The sequence below is a fragment of the Cervus canadensis genome, chromosome 7, assembly GCF_019320065.1.
Source record: "Cervus canadensis isolate Bull #8, Minnesota chromosome 7, ASM1932006v1, whole genome shotgun sequence".
Lineage (NCBI taxonomy): Eukaryota > Metazoa > Chordata > Mammalia > Artiodactyla > Cervidae > Cervus > Cervus canadensis.
Genome location: NC_057392.1, coordinates 67,901,712 through 67,925,364, shown reverse-complemented (window position 1 = coordinate 67,925,364; position 23,653 = coordinate 67,901,712). Strand labels below are relative to the sequence as shown.

Genomic DNA, 23,653 nt, shown 5'->3' with positions numbered 1-23,653 from the left:
GGTATTTTGCTTTCAAGGATCTTCTAATATACTATGGGAGAACTACATATGTATTTTTCCTTATTGTATTGAAATCTCAGAGCAGGAAAAGTCACTGAGAATTTTGTTAACAGAAAGCATTTATAAGTGCCTAGCTGTTTATTCCATTGTATTGTATGCATTATTACATCAGCACAGTTCCATTTTTTTAGTCCTTCACAATCTGACATAGACATAGCTCTGAGAATGTGATTGGGTTATATGTAAGAATATATAATCAAGAAGACAACTCAAATTTGTGAGGAGTGAAATAATATGTAATAAATGGTGTTTGGACTATTTCATAGGGATTAGGAAAAGTTTTAGATCTTTACCTAATAGTTCATAGTAAAATTCTAACTGGATAATAGTAAAGTTAAAAAAAAATCAAACCACTGTTATATTAAAAAAAGTAAAACTGAATATTTTTCAAACATTTTGAAGGGAAAGGAATTTCAAAGTGTAAAAGCAAAGAAACATTGTTAGGGAAAAGATAAATTGATTTGATTAAGGCAAAATTTCTTTACATAAGATATTTAAAATAGAAAGAAGAATTATTTGTAGAAAACAAAGTAGGCTGTATGATATTGGAGCATATATAAAATACATTTTACAGAAAATATTAAATTAGTGAATGAGTAAGATATATAAGGAATGATCATAAAAATAGTCTAATATTTTATATAGTTTGTGAAATATTTCTTTTAGTCTCAGAAAAGTATTTATAGGGACTAAATTGGAACAGAAAAGAGTAATCAATGAGAGGATTGACTATGTTTCTAATTAATGATACAAACTTACACTTGTAAGAATCACATGCTCAGTGAAATTCTAACATAAATCACACACTCATTCATTTGGCAAACATTATTAGAAAATTTAATATCTTCCAGATATCACACTACCTGCTAAAATGATAAATATAAATAAGAATGAACTCTTTTCAAGGAATTCACTGCCTTGGGATGGAGCACTCTTCCCCGGGCCCCGTCTTCGTCTTTGTAAGCTGAGTCCATCAGTCACTCATCTGTTCATTCATAAACCAGATTTAATGAGTCCCTAGAATATATAGGGTCTTATGCTAAGTGCCAGGATATGAAGATAAAAAGTGAGACTCTGTCATGAGAGAGATTAGTCAACGAGGTAAACAGAGGACAGTGGTTAAGACATACATGGACAGAGAAGCCTGATGGACTATAGTCCATGGGGTTGCAGAGAGTCCGAAACGACTGAGTGCACACACACACAACACACAGAATGCATATCTTTAGCTCTGTGAGGGGAAAGCATACAGCTGCTTGGTAGATATTATAAATTGACACCAAAATATTAACACATTTTATTTATTCAACTACATTCTTAACACAAAAGTGTTATTGTTCTTTCCAAATATAATACTTAATAAATAAACAAATCCTTATGAGAATAGTGTCATTACTTGTCAAAGACCCCATGCATTTTTATTAAAGTGTAAGCAGGTTTTGCCAACTGTCTTTGTGATTTTTAAATGGTTATTCAAAGGCTAAAAATAGAACACTCTACTATTTGACATAAAAATCATAATTATTATTGATTGAAGTGTGAGCAGCAGGAAAAATACACAGAAAAATACAGCAGAAAAAAAAAATCTAAGAGCTCTATAAAGCTCTATAAAACATCAGTTATGTTTTTCCTATGTTGAGCTATTTTCATTTAATGCTTTTATTTGTCCTGTAGTGGTTTGCTCTTTTCATTTTTAGTTTTCCTTTCTTTTTTAAAGTTTCATATCTGTATTGTAGTTAATTTGATCTCTTTAATGCTTCATTATAATGTCTTAATTTTCTAAAAGTTTATTCAAGTGGTCCATTCATTTTATGCTCAAAATTTTTTCCTAGGTATATAAATGCTCAGAGTGAGTACAGTTCTTACATGTTTCTCTGCTATATAAACTTTGAAATAAACTATACATGTTGCCTGTTATAGAAATGCTAAGGTTAATATTAAATAATAGTAAGTGAATTCTTAGAAATTGATTAATTCTTATAAACCATTACTTGTCAGTGTCAATATTTGTTACTTTTTCTTTTTTCCTGATGATCACTGGATACATGTTTACATATTGACTGAAATGGTTTCATGAATTATACCCAGATTGGTTGAAAGTGAAAGTGAAGTCGCTCAGTCGTGTCTGACTCTTTGTGACCCCAGGGACAGTAGCCTGCAGCAGGCTCCTCCGTCCATGGGATTTTCCAGGCAAGAGTACTGGAGTGGGTTGCCATTTCCTTCTCCAGGGAATCTTCCTGACCCAGGGATCAAACCCAGGTCTCCTACATTGTAGACAGATGCTTTACCGTCTGAGCCACCAGGGAAGTCCCAGATTGGTTGAACATAGTTCAAAAAAAATCTGTGTCTTAAATGGGAATTATTGAGGAAGAGGTGCCGAAGAAACTCTGGGTAGGGAAGGGATAGAAGTCTCAAAGATCAGATGTCTTTTAGCTAGGTATATCTAAATACTTGCTGTTGAAATTGATCCCTTATAGTCAGGACAAATATTCTATGAAAATTAAAGAACAAAATAGAAAAATTATCCATATACATAAACTTAGTTTCAAAAGGTGCATAACATCTTAAATTTATGGAATAGTTTTCCTTATGACCTTATCATGTAACTGGTGTTTTTCTTATCATGTGACTGGTGTTTGGACCAAACACAGTTTCTTTGATATAAACCTTGGATTATAATCTCATTCTGATGATTCTTAGCTCTATGCTCTTTTACACATTTTTTTTTTTTCAATTTTGCTTATAATAGGACTCTGAAAGAATGAAGATGCAGAGGTAGGAAGTAAAAATAAATCAAAACTTTTATTTAACTTATGCATCCTAGTGGAATGTTTGTGTAGGCACCTTGAGTCACTTTAAAACAGTCACTAGCTATAGATATGCATTTAAAGACTGACATCTTAGAATCACAAAACATCATGTTGGGTGAAAGTAAGAGGCAGTGATTTGCATTAAGTTTCTTCCTAAATTGGTTAATTGGCTTTCAACAGAACTTGTTTAATTTGTTTTTGAAATAATAGCAGTTAAGGCATTAAGAAACATGCTTTCAGAGCAGGAATTTGCATTCTGTAACTTAGCTGTTCAGTTCTTATTATCAGGAACAAATCTGTAAGTGCCCTAGAGCAAAAATTACCCATACATAGATTTCCTCTGGGGAGGGATTAAAACTAGAAATGCAGTGAGCTAAAGAGACTTAATTTTCTTGGTATATAAACATCATAGAATAGGTGAATAATTGTCCTAAGGAACTGCACAAGTTCTTTCACTGTTATCCATGAGTGTTTCTATGGAAACTGTTAAGCAACAACTGTAGTATGAAGGTGGTGAAAAATTAAAGGAGTTTTATCAATTAATGGAGAAAGGTCGTTGGTTATGTATCTATGCAGAAAAAGTTTAATGAAGAGTTGAGTGACTTCCACATTTAGCAGAAGAGGAAAATACCCTAATTATGGGTTGTTTAAAGTAAAATATGGCTTATTCTTTTACATGAGGAAACTTTGTGATCTATTGATGATATAAAACTTAAAATTACCTTTGATATTGTATTTTACAAATATTGATTGGTTGTGTTTTCAGAAACTTATGACTGAATTCCAAGGTCGGGTTTTGTCTTCTGTTTTGAATTGTGTCTGCTGAGATACATTTATTCATAAAAATGTACACTTGTAAGATTTATGCTAATTTAAATTTAGCCTCTGGAAAACAAGACTTCCCCCTAGTGACAGTCTCAAACAATGCTTCTGAGAGTTGGAGCATTAGAAAAAGAGTATTCTCTTTCGTACTGTGCAGTTACAAAAAAACTGCCCAGAGTCTACTAAGAGTTCCATTTAAACTATGCCTAAAATAGATAGGAAAAATAATGTTTGTATTGTTACTTGTTCAATCTGTGGTCAAAATTGAGTCAGTTTTAGAAGTCAGATATAGTTTAGGATATCTTATTTCCCTCTAATTCTACAAAAATATATTGCTCATTGTGCATGCAAGTATGCTCAGTCGTGTCCAGCTCTTTGTGACCCCGTGATGTAGCCCACCAGGCTCCTCTGTCTATGGGATTCTCCAGGCAAGAACACTGGTGTGTGTTGCCGTTTCCTCCTCCAGGGGATCTTCCCGACCCAGGGACCCAACTTGTGTCTCTTGCGTCTCCTGCATTACAGGCAGATTCCTTACTGCTGAGCCACGTGGGAAGCCATATTGCTCATAGATAACCTCATTAAAATATATTAAATTAATGAACCTGGTCTCCTGCGTTGCAGGCAGATTTCTTACTATCTGAGCTACCTGGGAAGTGCCTAAATATGTATTAGATATCAGTTGAAAACGTATTCAATGATACTCTTCATGGGTAATTAAAAATAAATATTTTAAAACATTTAACATACATATTTTAAAGAAATGCTATTTTTGTTTTAAATATGTCTTTTTTTAACCATCTATCATAGCTATGTATGAGAATACACATTTTAGCTCATCTACACTAATAGTTGTAATCTCTCTTTTAAATGTTTGCAAGCTGATAGGTGGGAAATGATTGTTTGTTACTTTAATTTACAAATCTCTGAGTCTGAGCTTTTGTTTAATGTTTTTTCAGTCGGTAAAGAGTCTACCTGCAATGTGGGGGACCTGGGTTTGATACCTGGGTCGGGAAGATCCCCTGGAGAAGGAAATGGCAACCCACTCCAGTACTCTTGCCTGGAGAATTCCATAGACAAGAGGAGCCTGGTGGGCTACAGTCCATGGGGTCACAAAGAGTAGGACACAGTTGAGTGATTCACTTTCACTTTCACTTTAATTTACAAATCTCTGAGTTTGAGGTTCTGTTTAATGTTTTTTTCCCCCCAAATTTGAATGATCTCATATATAAATAGACACTTAGTTGCTCATTTTTCTCTTGGGTTGTTCATATCTGCCTTACCAAGTTTTAAGTATTCTTCATAACATAGAGCTTAATTACACTCTTCATTTAATATTTTCCATGAATTTATAGTTTGTTGATAGAGTTTGTTCATGATATCTTTTACCATTCAAAAGGTTCAAAGCTTTGAAAAAAATATGTCTGTTTTCTTTTATAATTTTGTAGTAAATTCATTCTGATCATGAAATTCTTTCAGAACTCTACAATACAATGTGCTGTATTTTCTTATGGGATTTTTATTGTTTTATTCTTTTATATTCAAATCTTAATCCTAATATTTTGAAGACATGATATAAAATGGTAATTTAATTTGACATTCCTCAAGACATATATTTAGTTTTGCCAGTACCATTTATTAAGACATTGACCCCTTTCTTCCCACTGGTCTCATTACTGAGGAGATTATCTGATAATAATCATATTATCTGATGTACTTTGTTATTATGGTAAATCCATGATTTGATAAGAGAGGCTTCCAGCAATGTTTTTTCCCTTCAGATTTTGGGCATCTATCCTTCTGTATAAATTTAAGGTAATTTTATCCAATAAAGGACAAAAATTGGGATTCTAATAGGGATTTCATTAAAGATACATAGTCACATTGAGAGACTTACTTTTTTTGTGATATTAAGAATTCTTATTCAAAACCATTAAATATCTTTCCATTTGGGGGAATTTATATTATCTAATAAAATTTTAGTGCTTTGTTCATGAAGATTCTGTGACCATTCTTCCTGAAAACATTTCTGAGTATTCTTTACTTTTTTTAGTACTATGAGTGAAATTTCAGTATGTTTATATATATATTTTTAAATCTCCTTAACCAATTCTCTTACTACTAATTTCCTTCGATTAAAACTTTTAAGTAAGTGTTTTGTTTTATTTTAAGTAGTGTAACTTTCACAGGTTTTCAAGTTCCATTTTAAGTGTGGTCTGATATGTTTGGCAATGGTAATGCTACCGTTTGTAGCAGTGCACATTAATATCTAGTCTGCATGATAGTATTGCTCATTATCTACAGAAACCTTATGTCACATTGAGTTTGTACTTGCATTGAATCATCAGTCTCATAGATACTTTTTATTGGAAGATTTTTTTTTGACAAATAGATTTCCTAAAATCAGAATGATGATAGTAAATTATTTGACATCTGTCATTACATCTTTTTTCTTCATGCATACCAAATAACCTCCTTGAAATATTTCTTAAGATAGGAAATATACAACTTTTTCCTTTCACATTAACTCCCACCCCCACCCCTGTTAAGCACACAATCTTGATTTGATTGTTTTGATTAGTTCTGGAGAAGTACTTCTACACTGAAGGATCCTTAGGAAAATAAAGAGGGATACCTGCAGTATTTGAATTGCTGTGCACAGTAGCTGTTTACACTGGCAAAATGTATATTGGCTTCTGCCTTGGATGTGATAAAGAATATAGGATGATCAGACCTGTTGACCATTAGCTTTACTACTTAATTAGATGATAACAATCAGTGAGTCTCCAAAAAAAATATATTTTTCTCAGTTTTGTTTTGATTATGAACTCTTTTTGACACTGATGAGAATATAATACTCTTCCCAAGAAGATGTTTACATGCACATATGTAAAATTTAGCAGCTATACAATTTTGGGGGAGTTAGCCTATCTCTTAAAGCCTGCCCATGAACCTATCTGTTCCATTATCTCTAGCAGGCATGAGTTTTAGTCTTTGTTTTAACACTATTTTATCCTTGGCTAATCACTTAAACTCTCTGGCCCTCAGTTTTTTCAGCTAAAAATGAATAGGTTGATCTGCAGAGCTCTAAAGCCTGTTTCAACTCTAACATTCTTTGAGCTGTATGCCAAGGTTGTTGCAGCATCATAGCCTAATCTGATGACAGCAATGCACTCTTATTGTTCTGTAATTAAGAGCTCATCCTAGTTAGTATCTGCAGATTTAACTCTTTTCATTCATAAATTGTCTGATTTAACAGATTTTATTGAGAACTGACTGAATGCAAAGTACTACATAGTGCTTGTACAGTTGAGTTCTTGCCCTTAAAGATCTTGAACATAAGAAGATGCATAACATAATGAATGATGCTTAAGAGAGGTGCGAAATGTGGGAATTTAAAGGAATAAAACTGGTATCAGAAGACTTTGCTTATAAAGGGCCAGATAGTAAATGTGTGTTTTTGTTTGTACACAGCTCAGCCATAGTATCATGAAAGAGGCTATTGATAGACAATATCTAGATGTGTGGGTATGACTGTGTCCCCCAGGCATCAGACCAAGCTGTAGTTTGCCCACTCCTGGAATAAAGAGTCATATTCATCAAGGAGCACTTTAATAGAAGACGTGGCATTTAGGATGTGTTATGACAACCCACTCCAGTACTCTTGCCTAGAAATTCCATGGATGGAGGAGGCTGGTGGGCTACAGTCCATGGGGTCGCAGAGTCAGACACGACTGAGCGACTTTTCATGTTCACTTTCACATGAAGGAATCATAGGCATTTGGATGGAGCAGAAAATAGGAGCAGGAATTCCATGCTCAGGAGAGAACGTGATCAAAGACTTAAAGTAAGAATGTTTCAGAAACTATTATATCATTAATTCAGACAGAGAACTGGATTTTATTGATCTCATTCAATATTGGAGAGATTCCATGAGAAAGTTTACCCATTGTCAGAGGACCTTTAACCTTATTTTAACATTCTAAATTTTTACTTCTGTTTGTGCAAGGAATTCTGATTGAGGATGGGTGACTTGGAGAAAATTGTGGGCTGTTACTTTATTTCAGACTTGACATTTACTTTTGATTGTGGTAATCAGGAGAGAAAGCTCTTCCAAAATTTTTCTATCACATGTCCTCAGATTGATAGGGATGCATCTCTCTCTTTTTTAACAGTTGAAGAATAATTGACATACAATATGCAATGCCTACTTAAAAATATACAATTTGATAAGACTGGATTTGTTTATACATTGTCAAACCTCACAACAATCAGGATAGTGGACATATCCATCATCCCTAGACAGTTCCCCAGGTCCCTTGCTAATCCTTCCCTCTGACTTGTCTTGACTTCTTTCTTTGCATCACCAAGTAACAACTGCTTTGCCTTCTGTCATTCTGTATTGGTTTTCATTTTCTACAGTTCTACATAAATTTAATGGAATTTAATGGTATACTGTTTTATTCTGTGCTTTCTTTTATTTTGGGTAAATACCTATGAGTTAAATGGCTGGATGTTATGGCAGATGTATGTTTAATTTTTTAAGAACCTGTCTTACTGGTTTCCAAAGTGAGTGACCATTTCACATTCCAGTCAGCAATGTTTGTAAGTTCCAGTCCCTCCACATTCTTGCCAATAATTGGTATGGTTAGTCTTTTAACTTCAATCATTCTAATAGGTTTTAGTGACAATATTGTTACCAGTTTAATGTGTTTTCCTCTAATAACCAATGATTTTTAGGATCTTTTCATTTACTTCTTTGCCATCTGCATACCTTCTTTGGTGACTTTTCTGTTCAAATCTTTTGCGAGAATTATTGGGTTTGTGTTTTTTTATTGAGCTTTCAAAGTACTTTGTGTTTCCATATACAAGTCCTTCATCAAATATATGATTTCCATATATTTTCTCCTCTTCTGTGGTTTATCTTTTTTTTCTCCTAAAGTTTCATTTGAATAGTAGAAGTTATTTTGATGATATATAGCTTATCATTTTCGTCTATTATGCATTGTGCTTTTGGTTTCATATCTTTTTTCTTTAATTTTTAGTCTTAGATTTTATGATAAGGTCATGATCCAGCTTAATTTAATTTTTGTATATTTTGATCTATCTTGATTAATTTTTGCAAAATATGGATTAGAATCTTTTTTTGCAAATGAATTTATAATTTTTCCAGTACCATTTGCTTAAAATCTTTTCTCTAATGAGTTACTTTTCTGTCTTTGTCAGAATATTTTATTAATTTATTATGGATCTGTTTTTGGAATCTCTGTTTTATTCCATTTTTGCTTATTTTTGTGACAATACTATATTGTCTTGATTATTGTAGCTGTGTAAAAAGACTTGAAATCAGACAGGATTGAATTTCATATTTTTCAAAGTTGTTTTGTCTATTCTAAGTCATGGAGTTCATGCATGAATTTTAAAATCAATTTTTCAATATTTATAGACAACTTGATGGAGACAGGATTGAATTTCATATTTTTCAAAGTTGTTTTGTCTGTTCTAAGTCATGGAGTTCATGCATGAATTTTAAAATCAATTTTTCAATATTTATAGACAACTTGATGGAGTTTTGTTTAGAATTACGTTGAATCTATACATTAATTTGGGGAGAACTGATATCTTTACACTATTCAGTCTCCTGATTCATTGACAGTGTTTGTCCATTTGTTTGTTTAGATTATTTTTTATTAGGTCATCATTAATAAATAAAGTTTTCAATGTATAGATCTTTCCTGATTTTGACAGATTTCCCCCTAAGTATTTTATATTTTTAATATAATTGTAAATGGTATTCTGTTATTTCTATTGTTTATTTTTAGTATATATAAACAATTAATTTTTTAATATTAAAGTATATCCTGCAATTTCTTAAACTCATTTTTTGGTGCTAGTGGCTTTTTTAAAAATAGATTTTAGCAGTTTTTCCACATAGATGATCATGTAGCCTATAAACAAAGATATTATTACCATTTTATCTAATTTTCAGTACCCTTTGCTTATTTTCTATTTTCAAAGGCTAGAAGTTGTGGTGCCATGTTGAACAGAGGTGGTGAGAGTGGGCACTCTTGTTTTGTTGGTGATCAGTTAGATTTTCATGCAGACTTTTACCAGGCGTTACTAAGTATGATGATAGATGTAGATTTTTCAGATTCCCTTTATCAGATTGAGGAAGTTGACTTCTATTACTAGTTTTTTGAAAATTTTTATTAGAAATGGATGTTGAATTTTGACAGACTTTTTCTCGGACTATGTATTCTTTTTGTTAATATGATTAAATACATTGATTTTTGCCCACTTAATTGGGCTATCTCACCAGGGTAATATCTGCTTTGTAGTGATGTATTCTTCCTCCATGCAATGTTAGATTAGATGTGCTAAAATTTTGTTTTGGATCCTTTTACATGTGTTCATACGAGCTTTTGTTCTGTAGTTTTAAGTCTGCCTAATTTTGGTATCAGTGTGATGTTGGTCTTATAGAATCAGTTGAAAGGTATTCCCTTATTTTCAATTTCTAGAAGATTTGTGTAGAATTTCTATATCCTGAAGTGTGCTTATAGAATTCACAAATTAAGATATCAGACGTGAAGTTTTCTTTGATTTTCTCCTGTGTTGTTTTCTATGGGTTTTATAATTGTTTAGTGTTTTTTACATTTAGGTATGTCATCCATTTTGAGTTATGTGATGTGTAGTTAAGTTCTGTGTCCAGAGTTCTTTCTTTCTTTTTTTTTGTATGTGGGTGTTTCTGCATTGTTTGTGGAAAAGACTATGTTTGTTGCACTAGATTGCCTTTCACATTGTTCTTGCTCTGTCATGTCTGACTCTTTGAGACCCTATGGACTGAAGCACAACCAGGCTTCCTTGTCCTTCACCATCTCCTGGAGTTTGCCTAAACTCATTTCATTGAATTGGTGATACCATCCAACCATCTCATCCTCTTTCATCCCCTTCTTCTCCTGCCTTCAATCTTTCTCAGTGTCAGGGTCTTGTAATGAGTCAGTTCTTTGCAGCAGGTGGCCAGAGAATTGTAGACTCAGCATCAGTCCTTCTGATGTATATTCAGGATTGATTTCCTTTAGGGTTGACTGGTTTGACCTCCTTGATATCCAAGGGACTCTCAAGAGTCTTCTCCAACACCAAAAGCATCAATTCTTTGGCACTCAACCTTCTTTATGGTCCAACTCGCCCATCCATACATCCACTGGAAACACCATAGCTTTGACTATACAGACCTTTGTCAACAAAGTAATGTCTCTGCTTTTTAATATTCTGTCTAGGTTTGTCATAGCTTTTCTTGCAAGGAGCAAGCACCTTTTAATTTCATGGGTGCAGTCACCGTCTGTGATTTTGGAGCCCAAGAAAATAAAGTCTGTCATTGTTTCCATTGTTCCCCATCTATTTGCCATGAAGTGATGGGACTGGATGCTATGATCTTCATTTTTCTGAATGTTGAGTTTTAAGCCAGCTCTTTCACTTTCCTTTCACTTTCATCAAGAGACTCTTTAGTTCCTCTGGGTCTATTTATGGGCTCTGTATATTGTCCCATTGATCTACTTGTCTGCTCTTTTATCAAAACCACACTGTCTTTCTAGCTTTATGGTAAGTTTTGCAGTTGGATAGTGTCAGTCCTCCAACTCTGTTCCTCCCCTTCAATATTGTCTTGGCTATTCTGTGTCCTTTCTCTCTCCATAAAAATTTTAGAATCAGTTTGTTAATGTTCACAAAATACATTGATGGAAGTTTGGTTGGGACTGATTCTACAGATCAAGTAGGGAAAAACTGACATCGTGACAATAATGAGACATCTTATACATAAAGATGGATTTTTCTCTCAATTTATATAGGTCTTTTTTGATCTTCCCTAGTAGCTCAACTGGTAAAGAATCTGCCTTCACTGCGGGAGACCTGGGTTCTATCCTTGGGTTGGGAAGATCCTCTAGAGAAGGGAATGCCTCTCCATTCCAATATTCTGGCCTGGAGAATTCCATAGTCAATGGGGTTGCAAAGAGTTGGACATGACAGCAATTTTCACTTTCACTCTTTGGTTTTCTTTGTGAAAGAAGTTTGTAACTACAGATTCAATATTTTTAGTAGATTTAAGTCTATACAGAGTTTTCCATTTTTCTTGAATGAGCTTTGGTAGTTGCTATCTTCTTGTTAGGGTTTCCATTTTATCTACTACTACTCTTAATTTGTATCGAATCTCCTTTTTTTTTGGTCATCATTTTAGATGTTCATCAATTGTTCTGATTTTTATCAAAGAGTCAGCCTCTTATTAATTGATTTTCATTATTTTATTATATGTTTTGTTGTTTTCTGTGCTGTCATTAATCTCTGACTATAATTATGGACTTATTTGTTTCTCCTCAAGTTCTATTAATTTTTGCCTTGTGTGTGTTGATACTGCCTTACTAGATGGATAAATCTTTAGGAATATTATGTTTTCTTGATTAGAGGTTAACCCCTTTATCATAAAAATGCCTTTTCTCTAGTATTATTCTTTGCTCTGAAATCTAATTTTCTGATATTAATATACCCGCTACAGTTTTCTTTCAGCTAGAATTAACATAGTGTATATTTATCATCAATTTACATTTAGCCTATTTGATTCTTTATATTGAATATATTTCATGTAAGCAGTGAACAGTTGGGTCTTGCTGTTTTCTTTAAATCCAATTGTATAATTTTGCCTTCTTATTATAGTGTTTATAAATAATTGCACATTGTATTGATGTGCTGAGTTCTATCACCTCGCTATTCATTTTTTTGTTGATTCCATCCTTATTTTGATCTTCTTCCCTCATTTATTTTCTTCTTTTAGATTGAATACTTCTAAAATTATTATTTATACTATCTCAATTGTTGGCTGATTATTAGCTGTAATTTTTTCTTTATTTTAGTGCTTGTTTTAGAATTTATGGCATACATTTTTTTAACTTATCAGAGTCTACCTTCAAGTGATATTATACCACTTATATATGGTGTCAGAATTTTACAGTAGTATTCTGCTGTTTTCTCCTCCCATTTTTATGCTGTTATTGTTATATGTTTTACTTATACACATATTGTATTCCCCACAATGCCTTCTTCTTTTCCCCTTCTCATCTTTTGTCTTTTTGGTTCTCTTTCTTGTTTCTTTTTGCATAGTTTGCATTGGTTTGTTTTCAGATTCACTAGTCCTTTTTCCTCAGTCATGCAATTTGCTGATAAATTGATTCGACATAGTTTTCACCTCAGACATTGTACTTTTCAACTTTATAGTGTGATTTTTAAAAATATCTTCTATTTCTCTTCTTAACTTTAGAAGTAAGATTCCTTTCCTTTTATCTTCCTTTTATTTTCTAGTATATTTCCATTTCTCTCATTTTATTTGGGCTTTTTGTCATAGATTTTAACTTTGCATATATATAGAGCCCAGGTCATATTATTTTTTTTCTCTAAGTACTCCACATTATTTTTTAAGTATAGCTTTTTAAATGATAAAATATCTTTTACTCACATATCTTGGCATTTATTTTTATTCTTTTCTTCCTTTCTCCCAACATCTGTTCATAGTAGGTTTTATCAGTACTGCCCTTCTGGTTCTCATATCTATCTCCTTTCTTTAACAGGAGTTGACAGTTGCTTGGACAACTAAATGCCTGATTTCCCTCTGTTGTCTCCCTCTCTCAGTTGACCACTGCTGAAGAGTTTTTGCTGAAGTACATAGCAGGCCATTTTCTCTCCTCTCTCAAGGTCCCACAATTAATGAATTTGAATCTGACTGAATCTCCTAATAGCAAGCTTGTTCTTTCCATTGCTTCGCTGTAGAGATATTTCACTTCTATAGTCAAGAAACTCTTTGAAGCTTGAAAATATCACTAAATGTCATACAACAAATAAGGGCTACAGAAATTCAAAGAAAGAGATATCAGTATGGCTGAAAGCAGTTTTAAATGTCTTCATGAAAAGGATTAAATTGAGCAATTTAAACATTTAAACTTCGTGATACTTAAGTAGGAAGAAATAAACAAGAATACCAATAAATGCTAGCTATGTTATCCTTTTAATAACATATGAAAAGCATCTATAAGAATGAATTGATCATCCATTTGACTAATTTCTTGAGAGATAATTTTTAGGATTGTATTTACCTATGCCTCCCATTAACAAAAGAATGATTCTCCTATAAAAGTTAAAATTTAAACAGCGTTTTAATGAACTGGTGCCAACATTTTCTTCTGGAGAAAGTAGTCTCTACAACTGGACTGTAATTAATAGAAAACCATGATTTGATTTTCAGATCATTAGTTTTGTATATAAGCATTCATTCAATGAACACTTGTTGAACCTATTTAACAGAAGAAAAAATGGCAGGTTAGATTTTACCTGCAGATTTGCTCTGTCTGGTATGTAAAGCATTTGAAAATATGAGTTGCTGGCTCACATATAGGAATCAAGAGGTTTCATATATAACCCTGACTTTCTGAAATTTTTTGGTATAAGGAACCACCTGATTCAACAACACTCATCTGCCTTCCTTCAGTGAAACAGTTGGCTGGAGCAGCATACCAGCTGCCCATTTCAAGAGTAGACACTTCTCAGATCACCTTATTTCCCACTCATTAATGCTGTCTTTCTGGTAATTATATTAATGGTTATTTGAGACTATGATTCTTGCTGTCATGTGTGTATGATACTCTGAGATAAATGAAAAAAAATGTATAAATATATATATTTCCAACAATAAAAGTAGAAGAGAGAAATATGATGCCAGAAAGTAAAAAAGTTAATTTACATGAGAAAGGCTAAAATTTATATTCAGTAACACTGTTTTAACCATCATGGAATACTGGATTCCCAAACAGTTAAGATAAGCAGTGTTTTTCTTTTTTCTATCAATCTGGGAAATTTATCAACAGTTATACACAGCCTTACTTCTACATAAACTATGCAAAATCTGAACCTGCCAACTTAGGAATGTTGAAGAAAGAACAATAATAGGAATGGGAAAACAAATGATACCATATGTTCTAAATTCTGTTTATATACTGATAGACTAAACTTTTCCTTTTCTCCTTTTTTTTTTTTTAATCAACTATGGAATGGTAATCAGTTATTATCACTGAAACCTTTCACTACTTATAATGAACATTAAATATTTGTTTATATCATATCCCTTCTCTCATTTTCTGAGAAAGCACTCTAACAGACACGCACACATACATGATTCCTTACTTCATCCATGATGTCTTTAATTGGTGCTGCTACCTTCTTATGCTCAACTTTGACTACTGGCAAAAGTTCAGTGAATCAGTGAATTAAGCTGGGCAGTCAGAAACTTTTTTTCTGGTATTTTTAAAACAGGTGCAGGTGTCGAGGTGAGTGTTGCAGAAGATTCCTTTCTCTCTGGTGCTGAAGCTTAGAGGATAGAAACTGGGACACCACTAGTGGCCATGTCTATGGCAAGGTAGTTTTCCTTTTCCATAATTTGTTCATATGAGCCCAAAACAATTCTCTTTGGGTCTAAATTAGATGGATTTGCAACCAAAATAGTTCTGCCTAATGCATCACTATATTTTTTCAACTTTAATAATTTAATCCAATGACTATTTTTAATGGCCGTAATTTCAAAACATCTGCTGAGTGTTTTGGAATTCAAACAAGAGTAATACACAGGCTTTGCTTTCAGAGAACTTGATGTCTAGAAAGGGAGATTAAGTGAATCCACGAAAATATAGTAATCTAGAGTTGCATGAGTTACACAAAAAATGTAATTAAAAGAAGAAGGAATTATGTTGAGGGAATTGGGAATAGTTTTCCTGGAAGATGTGGCATTTGAGATGGATTGAATTTCAGTGGGCAGACATAGGGGAGGCATTCCATGCCAGAGAAAAGAATAAATAAATGAATTAAGTTTGGAAACATAGAGTAGTTTTCAACAATAGTAAGTGGTACAGTTTAGCTGTAGGCAGCTAAGATGTCTAGGCTGGAATGGGAAGTCGTGGGTATATTATGGAGGCCAGGAATGTGAAGGTCAGTTAGCTCTATTTGATTTGGTGGATATGAGAGGAGAGTATTGAATATTTTTGAATGTAGATATGCTGTGATCTGAACTATATTTAAGAATTAGTTTTACAGTAGTGAATCACCTGGATTTATATAAGGACAGTTAACAGGTAGTTATCAAGTATGATGACCTGAAATAGTAGATCTATGAGAGTGGAATGGAAAATGGGTGTCAGATAGAAGTGATATGTTGGGAGAAGAAGAAGTCACAGATAGCTCAAAAGTTTCACATATAGCTGATTAGTTTGATGGTAGTACTAATAATCAATGAAGATTACAAACCCTATTAACCTCTAGCATCCAAGCCATATACCACTTTTTATTATTTTAAGTAAAAGATTCAAAGCTTGATGCAAATGCAGTTTTTCTTCATCTTCACTATTATAACCAAAGACCACATAATTTGGAGTTAGCTAGATCTGGTTTTAAATCTAAACTCAGCTGTGTCATAGCTGTGTGACTTACACAAGATACTTAACCTTTTTAAAATCTTAGTTTTGTCACTTCTTTTATTAATATAATTGGATTAACCTCCTATGGTACTCATGAGAGTACTTAGTTTTGTCACCTCTTTTATTAATATAATTGGATTAACCTCCTATGGTACTCATGAGAATTAGGTGAAATAATATATGTAAAGCAACTGGGAGAGTATTTGGGGTACAGCAAGGATTCAGTAATGCTGCTTAGTTCTAGGCATCAATATGGTGCCTAAATCTTTACAAATTCATAAACCAGCCCTTTATAAGGATGAAGTATGTAAAAAGCCTCTTTCTAACCTAAGAGTAGAGACTATTCTCAACTTCACATCTACAGTATCTGGGATAAATTCTTAGTACATTTCTTTACAATCTCATGGCACTTCCCTTTTGTCATATTTGATTTGTCCACCTGTCTTAGTTTCCTCCTTCATTTCTTGATTCAGAACCCTATTCTGAACCAGCCTACTAGGAACTAGTTCTCATATCCAGCTATAGTCACCCCACTTCACCTTTTGAGGCTGCTCCTTATATCTTCAAGCTATATGAATCATATAAAATCACAGCCACTTACTTGACTTTGGTCATGACATGATGTCAGAAATACTTGGTATAATTGCCTACCTTTGAGGCTTCAGTCTTTCCCCTCCTAGTCCGATATCAACTTTGTTAGTGATATTGATGTGGATAGAGTCTTGGCATTTCATTGCCACATTGTATCTGTCAATTAAAAATGGGAAAAGAATCTGAACAGACATTTCTCCAAAGAAGACAGGCAAATGGACAATAAGCACATGAAAGGAGGTTTATTATTACACATTAGAAAGATGCAAGTCATAGCCACAATAATACACCACTTTATATCCACTGCTATGACTCAGATAATGGTATATGTTGGTGAGGATATAGAAAAATTGGAACCATCATATGTTGATGAAGGGAATATGAACTGGTACAACTGTTTTTGAAAATAGTTTGTCTCTTCCTTAAATTGTTAAACATAGATTTTCTATATGACTCAGGAATTCCACTGCTAGTTATATATCCAGGATAAACAAGATCATGTCTGACCACGTGAAGACATGTACATGAATGTTCATAGCAGGATTTTTAATAATAGTCTCAATGTGCAAACAATCCAATTATTCATCAGCTGATGCATGGATAAATACAATATGGTATATTTATATAGTAGAATATTATTTGGCAATAAAGGAATGAAGTATTGATACATTCTACTATGTAATTGAACTTTGCAAACATGGTAAGTCAAAGAAGCCAGTCACAAAGACCACATACTGTGTGATTCCTTTTATATGAAAGGCCCAGAATTGGTAAATTGATACAGACAAAGTAGATTATTGATTTCCTAGCAGTGGGAGAGAGGGAAATGGGAGTGACTTAAGTATGGGATTTCTTTTTGGAAGGATAAAGCTGTTTTAAATTTGTTTGTGGTGATTAATATACAACATTGTGGATATAGTAACCATTGGATCAGACATTTCAAATGGGTGATTTTTATTGTATGTGAATTATATCTCAACAATGATCTTTTTTAAAATGTCAGGAACTCCTAGTTTCAAGTTTAGAGAAAAGGGGCAGCCTTATAATTTCCAAAACATGTGGAGAGTAAAAGGAGGGAAAGCTTAGATGAAGTGAAAATAGTGGAGTGAACTAAATAAGTATGGGGAAGTTCAGCTCCTATCCCACAGGTGGTAAGAACCTTTAATTCAGAAAACACAGCTTTGAGAGTCTTTTTTGGGTGTATTATTAATTGAAGTGGGAGTTGGTGGATTTCTATTACATGATTAGCAAAATAAGCTGGCCATTTAATCTCTTTATACTTTAGACTCACCCATAAAATATATAGTACCACTTCTGATCTTAATTAAAATTTGCAGTGAGGCTTTCATCCTGGGAGGAAAAGGAGAGATATTTACTTTTCAAGTATGTTATAGGTATATAAAGTAGTACCTATATTTTCCAGAGCTATTGCCAGCAAGAATGAATAAACCATTTTCTGTGCACACACAGCCATAAGAAGTGAATCAACCATATAAGAACATTGAGACACTCAGTATCTTGTAAGAAATTACTTGTAGAAGGGGATGTTGCTTCAATGGAAGAATTACCTTATCAATTTTGGGTGATCAGTATACTCTCAGAAAGTACATCATGAACCTCAGATCACCGTAACGTGTATTAATATTGCTGGTGTTCTTTTTTCAGCCCTGTATCGCTTTTTACCACTATATTAATTAGTAAATATTGTAACTATGGGCCATGATTGTATAGCCATCTGCCCTACACTCTATAATACCTTTTGGTTATCCAGAACTGCAGTGAAATTTATAAATCTTAGAAGCTTCAGGTAGTCAAAGCACCTTCTTAGACTCAAGATGTTTATTAACATAGTTATAAAAAAAAAGTCCCCAAACACTATACTTTTCTTAAAAGTTTCATTTTGGTAGTACTTTTTAAACAATTTGTCACTATTATTATTGTCCAGTGTTGGGTATTGAGACAGTTGCTTTTTGAATTCAGCTTGTTTCTCTCCAATGTCTATTATATGCTTAAGTAAATTAATGACAATTTAATATATATCTGGTATCCTCAAGAATTAGTCTCAGCAGATAATTTAAGTAGATGTCACTTTTAAGGAATTCCTTGTGTTCTAAAAAATCTTCTGAAGTATTGGTGCATTTTTCCCCCAACGTTGATATTGTCTCAGATTGTCCTAACATATCCTATAGTCTTGTGTTGTAATATCCCATGATTATTTCTCAAAGGCAACGTTCATAGGAGTCATTCTCTTTCAACACATTTTCCGCAAATCTTTTGATCACTATGCTGCTGCTGCTGCTGCTGCTAAGTCGCTTTAGTCGTGTCCGACTCTGTGCGACCCCATAGACAGAAGCCCACCAGGCTCCTCCGTCCCTGGGATTCTCCAGGCAAGAACACTGGAGTGGGTTGCCATTTCCTTCTCGATCACTATACTCTGTATGAAGTTTATAAAGGTACTTTTATCAAAAGAAATGGATTCTTATTCAAATGCATACTTGTTTCTCCTGTGTCAATAAAGATTTCATTGTCTTGATTCTGTTGTCTTTTGGTGTTTTTTAAAAATAGATACTTTAAAAATTTATATTTTGGAATACCTGGTCACCATTTTGTAAGTTTCTTTGAATTATATCATAGAATCCAAGATAATTTTTATAAATTAATATGTAACTAAATCCTATAACCTGTTATGATAGGTTCTATTTTTCTAGGACTAATTTTTGAGAAAATGAAGATAGCTGGAATACTCAATCTTGATGCAAATTACTTTGGAGTAGCTTAAGGCACTGCCATGAGCCATACCTACCATAGGTATGTTTTTGTGCTGAAAGCAACATCTGTGTGCATTTACAATTCCAAAGGCACTTTGTCCTCAGAGAATGGATGGAATTTGTCTGAGAAGTCTGGGAGGTTCATGGTCTTCAGCTGTGCAAACATTTCAAAACTTGACTGAATTTATATTAATCTCTTCATTAAATAAGGACTCTTGTGTTATTCCCAAGTCACCTCCAACAGTGCCAATTGCTGTGGCAAAATAAGACAAGGTAGAATCAGAGTCTTTGGGCTTGTGGAATTGCAGAGGGATTCAGCCTAAACACTTCCTTTTGCAGGTGAAGAACGGAAGCTCAGATTAGTTAAGGCCTTTGCCCAGGGCAGATTCAATGTTTAATGTCTGAGCCAGGAACAAAATTACTTCAGTTGTTCTTGCTTCAGCTCTAGTGCTGACTTTGATGTAACAACTGGATTTCAAAACCACTGCTACAGACCTTAGGGATTTTTTTCTTCATAAAGTGTTTCAAAGGGAATAGAAAATATCCTGAAAAATCTGACTCATTGTTTAGAAATATTCTGAAAATACTGAAAAACATAACCATAACACACTCTTTTTTTTGTAAGCGCGGATAGGTGTTATAGTTTGAATTGTGTTTCCCTAAAAAATCATGTTGAAGTCATAACTGCCAGTAACTCGGAATGTGACCTCATTTGGAAATAGGGTCTTTACGGAGGTGGTTAGGTTAAAATGAAGTCATTAGGGTTGGCCCTAATCTAATATCACTGATATTGTTATAAAAAAGAGGAGATTTGGTCATAGACATTGGACAGAGGGAAGACCCTGTAAAGGCACAGAGTGAATACTGTCATCAAAAGCCATGGAGAGACACCTCTAACAGATTCTACTACACAGCCCTCAGGAGGAACCAGCCCTGCTGAGTCTGTCTTGATCTCAGACTTGCAGCATCCGAAACTGTGAGGAAATAAACTTCTGTTGTTGAAGTCATCCAACGTGGTTCCTTTTTAATGACAGCCCTAGAAATCAATTTTATTTAATTGTATCTAAGGATGTGGGAACAAGTATATTCTGAAAGTTCTAATATGTAAAAAAGGAAAAAAGATTCATATGATTGAACCAGTTACATATCCAACAGAAGAGGGATCTTAGTTCTTCCATATCTTTTCATTCACTTACAAATTACCTCAGCTGACATGTATACTCACTATGTCTTAAGCATTTTAATAGGATCTGTGGGAACAAACATTTGTTTGGTATAATCTTTGCCCTTGAAGAGATTCCAGTGGTAGAGGTGAACACCTAAACAAATCATAAAATTTGTTTGTTTGCCACTCTTATTCACTGCCTAAGACAACTACCTTGTAATTATTTTCAACAAATGCTTTTGGGAACAACAAGTGGCTCATTGGTAAAGAATCTGACTGACAATTCAGAAGACGTGGGTTTGATCCCTGGATTGGGAAGATCCCCTGGAGAAGGAAATGGCAATCTGCTCTAGTATTCTTGCCTGGAGAAGTCTGTGGATAGAGGAGCCTGGTGGGCTAAAATCCATAGGGTCACAAAGAGTCGGACACGACTGAATACATGAATCCTTATAGTTAAAGACTTCCAATTTTTAAAAAATTAGTCAATTTTTAATGTATTACACTAGATAAAAAATTATAATGCTCATAATCATAATAATCAATATAGAGAAGCAGGTTTATTAAGAGAAAACAGTTTGTTTAGATTTGAGATGGAGATTTACTTTGTACAAATTCATGTTTAATGGCTACTTGCCCTAGTCAGCAAACCCCCAAGACCACTGTTAAGCCATCTGAAAGTGAACCTAATAGTGTTATTAATTTAATGAGAGATTCTTATTCATTAACCAAAATATCTTACCAGAGAGGTATCATTTCTTTTATAACAGCAATGCTGAGAGAAAATCTTAATTTATTGAACATATAAAAGTACTGGCATCTATTTGTAAAATGAGAGCCATTTTGGAAAAACTAAAATGTTGATTGAAATTTATAGAGCATTGCTCAAGGAAAGCCAATTTAAAAAAATAGCCTTAGTGCATTCATAAGGGGAGCAGTTCTTGAGCAAGGATTCTTTCTCCTTTGGAAATGATCAGGATGATCATTTTGGGCTTCCCTGGTGTCTCAGACAGTAAAGAATCTGCCTACAATACAGGAAACTTGGGTTCATTCCCTGGGTGGGGAAGATCCCCTGGAGAAGGGACTGTCACCCCACTGCAGTATTCTAGCTTGGAGTGTTCAATGGACATAGAAGCCTGGCAGGCTACAAGTCTGTGGGATTGCAGAGTCGGACATGACCGAGCAACTAACACACAGGGTGATAATTTGTTAGATGATTTATACACCAATTCAATTTTTTAACAAACATTTGTTCTTTATATATAAGGCAGTATAAATGAATATGTAGCCTTGTCCTTGAACACTTACAGTCTCAAAACCTTTTTAGTTTAAAACAATTTTAATTTTTTGCACAGAACTTTCTATCTAAGGAAAGAAACATGGGACTTTTAATCAAATCCTTTTCCTAGAGTTCATAGTATTTGATTAATATCCTATTAACTGAAAAGATAAATGATACAGTCTGGAATTCTTGTATTTCCATTGGTGTTTTAACAGAGACCTGATTCACTTCTCAATTTCAGTTGACAATATGTTCCATTTATAAAAGAACAAAAGAAGAGAAATTCAGAGAAGTAGGAAAAAAAAAAAATATTCCCTTGATGTTCTCCAGGAGTTTGAGCTTGGAGCTTCCGGCCTACTAATGTATCCTGTTTTCACCAATGTAGGTACTAGTAAAGCCACACTTTGATAAACCAAGTTATCTCACTCTGAGCCCTTACCTGCCAAAAAAGGAAGGGTTCACTTGTACCCTAACATCTCTCCTCTCTGTCTGCAGCCTTCTGAGATTCTGACTCACCTGTACTGACTGTTTTCATGTGAAGCAGGATTGGATTTGTTCCTCTCAGCCAAAATTATATTCTCTATTTTCTCCTTTATGTATTCTGGCAGATTTACTTTTGGTTTCTGAGATATCACTAGGGCATGAGCTACTTATGTCAGATATTGTTTCAATTGAAAAGGTTTCCAGAACACAGACATCACACAGGTTATATTTGGTGTGTTGAAAAGAAAGGGCAGTATAAATGAACTCATGGAGAGCTTATTGAGTGATTACACAGAAAACATTAAATCTTTTAGGGAAGCAGAGATTAGGGATTCTAACTGTCTGTCTTTCTACTGCAGTTAAGACTGTAAATACTTTAATAGGAGACAGCTTATGATAGCAAAAATAAACAGCGGTAACTCGAGATGCTATCTCCAATTTAGTGCTAGTGAGTTGTGATCCAGTTTCAATGGAACTGTTTCCTCATCCAGTAAATGAAATGATTGAACTAGATCAGTGGCTCTTGGGCATGTATACATGCAATTTTGCATACAATATCAAGAAGTCCATGGAATCACTGAAGAACAACAATGATGTACAGACTTGTGGACACTGAACTACATGGTTCCTTAGAGCCCTTCTGGCTGTAAAATTTTTCTGATTGTATGATACTCATGATCTTGAAATCCAGTGATGCTTTCTTTTGGTTCTAGGTGGGGCCCCTCAGGCTCTTCTAGGATGGCTAATGAACAGGCAGCAGGCCAGCTATGTTGATTTGTTCCATAACCTCATTAGGCATCCATCAATATTGCCCAGTTCAGTTCATGCACATACTTTATCTACTACCCTGAAATCTCATTTGATGGTTTATGAATACATTGGGCCCTCTGAAGCACTGAATATGCCAATGAGAAAATACAATTTCCATTAGCACTTTGGCTGTGTTGTTGACATAGATGTTGATAGTGTATTTGACTCATTTCTTGGCTATTTGCAAGATCATAAACTTGATCTAGGGGTTCATGTTCCCTTTGCCTAGATTGAACACAGAGGATTTTCTCCTAATGTATAATTGGGTAAAGAAAAGGATTATTCGTCCATTTATGTATTTATGCTGAGATCTGTTCAATACTGTGTTGGAATTATTAATCTTTTAAGTATCCTCAGTTATAACTGTT

General features: G+C 33.9%; 1 protein-coding gene across 6 annotated transcripts in view; it reads left to right on the top strand.

The window, feature by feature from the left end:
• Positions 1-23,653, top strand: part of NAALADL2 (N-acetylated alpha-linked acidic dipeptidase like 2) — a 1,484,447-nt gene that overhangs the window by 28,839 nt on the left and 1,431,955 nt on the right. The window contains exon 1 of one of the 6 annotated variants that reach the window (XM_043473701.1): positions 13,117-15,138. The exons of the other annotated variants lie outside the window; for them this stretch is intronic. The gene's annotated coding sequence lies outside the window, so the exon portion shown is untranslated. Of the gene's footprint in view, positions 1-13,116; positions 15,139-23,653 lie in introns of those variants that run through there. 6 annotated transcript variants of the gene reach the window in all.